We start from the raw sequence: 8,512 nt of genomic DNA, 5'->3' as shown, positions 1-8,512 counted from the left end.
AGTGTGTGTTTTACCCATCCAGGTGGAAGTTATGTGCACAAAAGAGGAGAACGATTCGATGTGGCATTAGGATTGAGGGTAATTAACTACGTATGGAGACATAGAGACCTTGAACATGCATGTGTGAGAGGGATACATGTATACGTGGGATGTGTGTGTGTGCGTGCGCGCATGATCGAGTTAAAAGAAAGAAGACATAAGTCGTAAGATCAACGACATGGGAGAGACAGATCGGTATGACAATATGCATGCATGTGAGAATGCAGGGAAGAAAGCCCGACAATTGAGCATGTGTTTTTGTCTTTAAGAGATAGTGGCGTGGGCTGGAGCATGCATCTATGGCGAGCAGAGGGGGTGAGGCGCAACGATTGTGCAAAAGAGATCAACCTATAAATGCATATGTATGAAGAGACATATATAGTGTGGGTGATAGGAAGCAAGACTCCGTGCGAGAAAGGAATGTTGACAGAGAAACTATAGATAGATACAGAGATGGAGATGCTAGCTAGAGGGACATCCGTTAGTTTGGGTGTTGGAGATGACCGTCGGGTGGTTCAAAGGGTGAAGTTATATATGTGTGTGAGAGGGCACTTGACTGCATGTAGAGAGAAACATATGTAGTGTGCGTGATAGGAATCAAGAGTGAGGGCGAGAAAGAAGGTTGATGGAGAAACAGATAAATAGAAAGATAAATATGCTAGCTAGTGTGCGTTAGAGATAGGAGTCGAGTGGATCAGAAGGCTGGGTTATGTGTGTGCGTGTGAGAGAGATAGAGAGAGGGTGCATGTGAGTCACATACAAACAGATATCAGAGAGAAATGAGATCCAAAGAGATGGAGTTTTGTGTCTGCGAGAGAGAAAGATATTTCACAATGAGAGTGATAGCTAGAGAGACATATGAGGGAACGCAAGATATCTCTAGGGAGAGAGGGTGTGTGTGAGCGACATACAAGAGAACAATGAAGAAATATGAGATCCTAGGAGACAGAGTTTGTGTTTGTGTGTGAGAAAGAGATATTGAAGAGGAAGAGTCATAGGTTCTCATATCTAAGGAGCGAAAGACATCTCTGTATGAGGGGTGTGCGAGTGGCACACATGGGAATAGTAGAGAGAAATGAGACCCCGGGAGACAAAGTTTTGTGTATGTGTGAGAGAAAGAGATTCCACATGGAGAATCATAGTTACAGACACATAGCAGGGAGCGAGATATACTTAGAGAGAGATAGAGTGATGAAGGTCGAGGGAGAGAGTACCATCAGTGTGTTACGAAGATAAAAGATCATTGTCGACATACAGGTAGCACGAGCGATGCCTGAGAGACGATGAACGCGTATAGGTCCAGAGAGATAGTCCTATATAAGCATGAGTGATAGCTATATGAGACGAATATCTGGATTAAAGGGGATTCAAATATTTAAACTGGAGATCACGACATCGATAATATCATAACGCAAATTGGTGTATCAGACATGCATATTCATTTGAATTTGGGAACACGTGTAATGTTATATAGTTTATCAATATTGGTGATCCATTAGATTCTTCAATTACAAAAAATGCATGGTTTATATGCAATTAATGTCTAAACGGGATTACACTATATATTGCGTGTGTGAAACACATTATACATGTTTGACAAGTTAAAAAAACCCGCATGAAACACACATTAATTGGAGACAGTTAGCGAGGAATGCATACATTGGATTTCAACATAAAGTGGTTTCAAATATTCGAAAATCCAAATTGATGGATACAACCTTATGAATTTGAGATCATGCCATTTGTAAACTATATTTATGTATAAATGGTGTTGTGCTTTTGAAAGTATATATAAAAATGATGTATATAGAATGTAATTCCAATTGAAAATGGATCCCGCCCGAAAAAAATAGTAGAACACAAATGCGATTCGAATTGAGTTGGCACGGTAAACGTGCACTCTGCAAAAATTGAACGAAGCGGGAAAGTCGCAGTAACCGCCAGAAACCAAAGTCTGCGAGATGGAAATCACTACTGCCTATCCCTGCCACACAAAGCCTATCTGCTGGATTTCTATAGGTTTCAATAGGGGTAGGTTTGTAATTTCACCCAAACGTGACGTAACCGCCTCTCACCCAGATTCATACACGGTGGGCGCCAAAACACAGTGTGCCCTCGGCCGAAATCGACTCCCTCCCCGATTCATATTCATACACGGTGGGCGCCAAAAACAAACTCTCGTCGGCAAATATTCGGTGTATGCGAGATTACCGTCCTATCCCCAACCGACTAATGTTGTTGTGATGTAGTAGAAATTTGAAACGGGGGCTAAGTTTGTAAATTTCCTCGCATTTGAGACAAGCGCGCCCTGAATACATGGTCCCCCCCCCCTTCCTCTCTACCTCCCTTTTCCCCATTCGTACTCCGTGTGCGCCAAAACACCCTCTCCACCCCACCCTCCTCCGTCCGCCGCCGTCTGCCACCCCATCCACCGCCGTCCTCCTCCACCATGCCGGAGCTGATACCCCGACGCTGCTGTCCATTACAAGAGATCGACCTCTCTCATCCACGCCTTCGGACCGGGATCCTTCCATCCCGTCCTATCGCTTCATCCCCGCCGTCGTCCACCTTGCCAGTGCCGCTCCTACGACCGTCTTGTCCGCCGCGCCCCGCCGCCACCATCTACCCTCCTAGATTTGCTTCCACGTCGTCGACAGCCATCGCTACCGCAGCACTGTCAAATTCTCAGCAGATGCGTACACGACGCCGCACCAGAGGCGGTACTCTTTCGTATCTGCTCAACTTATTTATCGCAGCAAGAAAATAGATCGCCACTGCTTTACTCTGATTTCTTGTCTTGGTTGCGAAGTTGCCTTTGTCCGGTTTGCACCTTCAGATCCGCCATGGCACGCTCAACACTATACTCCCAATGCTCATGGTTTTCCCCTTTTATATTCCACACTAGTTAAATCACAGTAGACTAAATTTCAAAATTGGGTCAGTCGATTTTTCAGAGCTCGCCGGAGTTCATCGGTGCGATCCAAGGGGCTTGGGTGGTTGTGGGGCCTCGCCGAACAAAGAAAATTCGACGCGGGTGGGGGTTGGGGCGCGGGTGGGGGTGGGGGTGGTGGAGGAACACAGGCGGTGGGGGCCGATGGTCCGGCCGGCGGCCTGTGCGGTGTTCTGTATGGGAAGAATCAGAGACGAGGAAGAAGAAGGGTTAGGAGACGTAGGATCTTCATCCAACCGCCTGAAATGGTCGAGAGACAGCTGGGAGTTGCATTCTTAATGCGCTCTGGTTCATCATGTGTGGGCACTGCGCAACCAACATTATATTATCCAAAATCTGCTTGCTCTTCTTTACCATGTTCGATAGAGCTGGCCTGTACGTGATCGATAGGCTTTCAATTACTAGCGGCAATACAACACCGTATTTTCAAGCCAGTTCCACTTTCCCGATTTATATATCGTGGTTATGGTGTACCCCTGTTATGTACATTATGATCTGCCTAGTTGTTGTGTGCTCTTGTTATCATGGTTTGGCAATAAACTCTCTATACAGTATATTATGAACCTATCATCTGCCATCCTCACTTCTGGAGCCTATTTTTTGTGTACTTGTGCCAGATTATATAAATGCACGCACCATATTACAGCACACATGAGCTCTATCATCAGAATCCAGTGATAGCACATAAGTGTTTACAGGGGCGCCCCTATATTAGAATATCATCTGCTTACAAAGATAATCTCACAACTATTTATGTTTTCATGGTTCTCAGATATTATACGCAATTACAGTGAATATCAGAATCCGCGCATCAGAAGAATATTGTGGAACACTGCAATGACTTACAAAATTGGCACCAAGGCATCGAGTGCCATTCTGGAAGCAATGAAACTCGTATGCTCCCCACCTGTTGATTCTTGTTCAGAATATCATCCTAATGACTATTCTAACCTCGAGGAGTCAAAGGCAGATGGCATGTCCTGTTCACCCATCAAGGTGCCTGTTCTAATTTGGCAAGGTTTTATTGATTGCGTGTATCTTGCATATGTTGTCTTGCATTCTTCTACTTTGTTGCACCGCCATCTGCTTAGTTTACTCATCATATAACTCGAGATGCCATGCCCATCCATTATCAATACATATTCCATCTGTCGTCATACCATGTTTTTTCACTCAAATGTTGTTCTTGTGCATCAGACATCAAAAAGGAAGAGGGTGATTGCCGAACCTGAAGGAGCACCAGCAAAGTCCTTGAAAAACGTGGTGGTGCCGGAGAAATCAGACAACACCCCACTTATATTGGTTGTACAACCAGTGACACAAAACATAGGACCGACTCCAGTAGACTGTACCCATACTTCACTGGCCACACCACTAGCCCCACCACACAGGACCTGCACTCCAACAAAAGGTATACCGATTTCATTTGCCATAGCACCAGCCGTACCACAGAAAAATCCCACTCCAGCAAAAAGTACAGCAAGTCCACCGGCCGAAGACCTATCCCAACTGCAGAGACGGCCAATTTCTGCGGATTGGAATCCCATTCCATTTATTCCCAGTTTAAAAGACAATGCTTTCAATGTTGTTAGGGACTACGTGCATATATTCCCATCATGGGAAGATTATAGTGAAGACAAACACCATTTTCACATCTTCCTGTCCAACTTACATGTAAGTGCTATTATTCATGGTTATTATTTTCCTATTTTCTGCTGATCGAACACATCAATGATTTACATTACATTGTTGTAACTAGGCGAGGGTCAATCTGGATAGTCATGACGAGCAAAGCTTGCTTGTGCTTTTCAAGGAAGCATTGCAGGAGTATCGGTGTTACCTGAGGAAATAACACTTTGATGGCAAGTCTATAAACGAATTTTCGGTGAAGTCTCCTGTGCTAAATTTAGAAGACATTGAATGGAAAAACCTTCTTATGCACTGGTCTCGTTCCCAGGATGAGGTACTGTCTATGAAATCACATGACAATTTGAACTTCTACTTTTCCACATGTGCCTTACGGATCTTTTTTGCAGGAAATCTGCTCGAAGAAGAATTCCGGTTTGAAAAGAACGACAGGATATCGCAAATATGCTGCCCGCTGCTTTGCTCTTGTTAGTACCTGTTGTCCTGTATCACTGTACTTGCATACATACCTGGTTCATTATGTGACAGCAGTATGCATGATAGCTTGCTTATCAATTGTTCGCTCCAAATTATCTGATCTGTATGAATGGTTACATTAGTGTAGAATATATCAAATGCCAATGAATTTTTTTATCTCCGCATTGTTCTTGTAAGTACATGTTGTCCTTTATCAGTGTACTTATATTGACAGTTAGTTGTTCATGTACCATCACTCTGCAGCTTATTTTCCTTTGCCCTCCATTTTCTACACATCAGATCTATATTTACTCTTACCAAAAGGTTGGTACTGAAGAAGTTTAGTTGTGCATTGCTCTTGGCTGTGCCTTTTGCCTGTATCGCTGCACATACATTTATAGCTACTTGGTTATGTAGCATCACTCTTCATCTTATCTTAAATATTCTCCATTTTTTTCATATATTATCACATCTATATTTACTCTTAACAAAATGTAGAATAAAGGCAATGCTTATGAAGAAGATTCTGTGCTAAACTTCTTGAATTGCCCCCCCCCCCATCAGCACGGACAAGGGCTTTATAGAGCCTGTCTTCACCAGCAATGTAAGTTTGTCCTTCTCAAGCCTTCAAACTTTGTTGTGTATATTTGGTTAGGCATGACTACAACAGCTGTTTATTTCTGGTGTTTGCATCAAATTGCATGTTTAAAGTTTATTATGTAGTTCATAAACAAAAGTTTGTCCTTCTCAATTTAAGTTTTCAGTTGTACAACAAAGTTCCTTCTTCATACCATGTAAATTAAATTATACAGAGCAAGTGATCTTCTTTTGCACTGCATGTATGCTTCTGTTCTTCATCCGTAATCCAGTGGTGTGGTGAACCTACCCACTACAGCACAATGTCATATTCTGCAATGTCTTAACTATGAACAATGTCATATCATTCTACTATTATTTAAACCGTCTCTTTATTTGCCAATCTGAAATGGGATAAATTGACAGCACAGTAACCATTGATACTTATGAGTTCTTGATCTGTAATCCAGTGGTGTCGTGAAGCTGCCAACTCCTTCACAATGTCATTTCCTACCATGTCTTGACCTGAACAATACCATATAGTGTTAATGCAATTTTAGACTGTGTCACTTTATTCGTCAGTAACAAATGTGATGAATTGTCAGCACTGATACTTTTATGTGCAAAACCTGTCATCTATCTGCTTGTTTATCTTTCAGAATGAGGAAGATATAAGTGTTGAACAAGCGCAATCTCATCATCTTGCTCAGCTGCTTGCGCTGCAGCTCCCCAGCAGGGCTAACCTTTCTTGAACTCTATTAAAGTGATGTCGGTTTTATATATTATTTTGTCAGCGTGTTTATTTGCACTGGTGGCGATCTTTGATGCCCAATGTATGTAATCTTCTGTCTGCTTGTGCTTTATTATCATAGTGGCGAACTTTGATGCCCAGTGGATGTAATATGTCATAATTACTTTATTGTATAGTCCAGGTTTTTTCTTATTCACGATGCTGCAGTTATTTTACTGTATATATATCCTGTCTTCGCAGTAAACTGGCCAAACCGTAAAATTACGGTACATAATCGGGCCGTCATGCAATCACGATGTATGATCCGCATCATGGGCCCCGTCAAACTGGCCCACTAGTAGATTCGGGCCTTTAATAGGCCGAGTAACCCCCGGCCCTCTTTTTGCAAGAAAACTCAATGGGCTTTTAGGAGGCTGAGAAGTAAGTTGGGCCTGAAACATGCCGAATAGCTCACGGGCCGGCAGTAGCCCTAAATGGACCCCTGCCCATGATTGGCCTTTTAACAGGACAAAGTTGTCTTGGTCCTTGTTTGGCCCAATCAGATATCGGTTGCGAGTAGGCCGGATGCAAACATGGTCGTAGTTAGGCCCAACTATATGACGGGCTTTTAACAGACCGAAATTAATATAGGGTCGAAATGTTAAATGGGCCCTTAACAGGCCGAAACTAATATCAGGCCGAATTACTAAATGGGCCTTTAGCAAGTGGGCCCAAAAGCATAGCGTCCAATCAACGGGCCGAATCTGATATGGGCCATAATTGAGCCCAAAGCCTCTTAAAGGGCCGGACCTGATCTGGGTCGTGATTTGGCCCAGAAAGTGGAAGGCTTTTAATGGGCCGGATCTTATATGGGCCATTATTAGGCCCGGAACGTGGCAGGCCATTAATGGACCGGATCAAATATGGGCCGGCATTTGGCCCAAAACATGGCACCCAGTTAATGGGCCGGCCTACTAGGGTCCTCAAAATCTTGTGTGCCTACAGCTGGGTCGGCCCATTAATGTCAGTGAAATCTCGTGGGCCTTTAGCTGGGCCAGCCCATTATGATCCGCAAGAATTTTGTGGGCCTTTACCTGGGCCAGCCCATTATGGCACACAAAAATCTTGTGGGGCTTTACCTGGGCCGGCCTATTATGGCCCGCGAAATCTTGTGGGTCTTTAGCTAGGCCAGCCCATTATGGTCCGCAAAATCTCGTGGGCCTTTAGCTGGGCCGGCCCATTATGGTCCGCAAAATCTTGTGGGCCTTTAGTTGGGCCAGCCCATTTAAACTTGATGGGACGTGCCACGTGTCGACGTATCATAGGCGCCTTCTGTCCAATGAGTGGATGACATCTGTCCCAATGATGAGCCGATACGTGTTTCCTCCAGCCAATGATGATTTTACACGTGGAAAATCCCCATTGGTCGGGGCTATTAACGGGTTATCGGATCCAATACCCGACCCGATAGCTTAACAGCGTTCCGTTACGATGGATGCCACATGTCAGTCACCCTTGACGAAAGCACTTCTGTGACGTGCGATTTATCGTCATGGAAGTGGACACTTCCGTGATGATAATTTTGGTAATGTCATGGAACACTTCTACGACAGCACAGGTATGACTATCTTGATTCTGTCATAAAATCGTCATGGATGTACATGCATGAAAAAAAACGCGACCTACTGTGACAAACACGTATCATCACGGAAGTGTATTTTTTTGTAGTGTAGGATTAGCCGCGAAGTATTCCCAACAGGATTGTAGGCTAGACAGCTTGTGGGATGGTATAGAAGAAGAATTTAGTTAGTCTAAGTGATTGTGTACTTCAAATGACATATTTTGTCCCTAGCCAGATTGTAAATCATTTGTCATGGCGGACCTTTTCGCTTCAACCTCCGGACCCGACAGTCCGGAGTGTATCCGAATACCCGCTCAGTTATGTAAACCGGGGTACGTGTGGAAACCAGGCATAGGGGTCATAAGTGCTTGAACAGACAAGTACCCAACTAGCTATGTTATATTACATGGATAGTAAGAAACATCTTCCAGGGAGAATAGTTTTGTTAAGGATTCCTTTCCCTGGGCACGCATGCATTAATGTGCATGTCTGA

The sequence above is a fragment of the Triticum dicoccoides genome, chromosome 2B, assembly GCF_002162155.2.
Source record: "Triticum dicoccoides isolate Atlit2015 ecotype Zavitan chromosome 2B, WEW_v2.0, whole genome shotgun sequence".
NCBI classification, from domain to species: Eukaryota; Viridiplantae; Streptophyta; class Magnoliopsida; order Poales; family Poaceae; genus Triticum; species Triticum dicoccoides.
Note: the sequence above shows the minus strand (reverse complement) of the source record.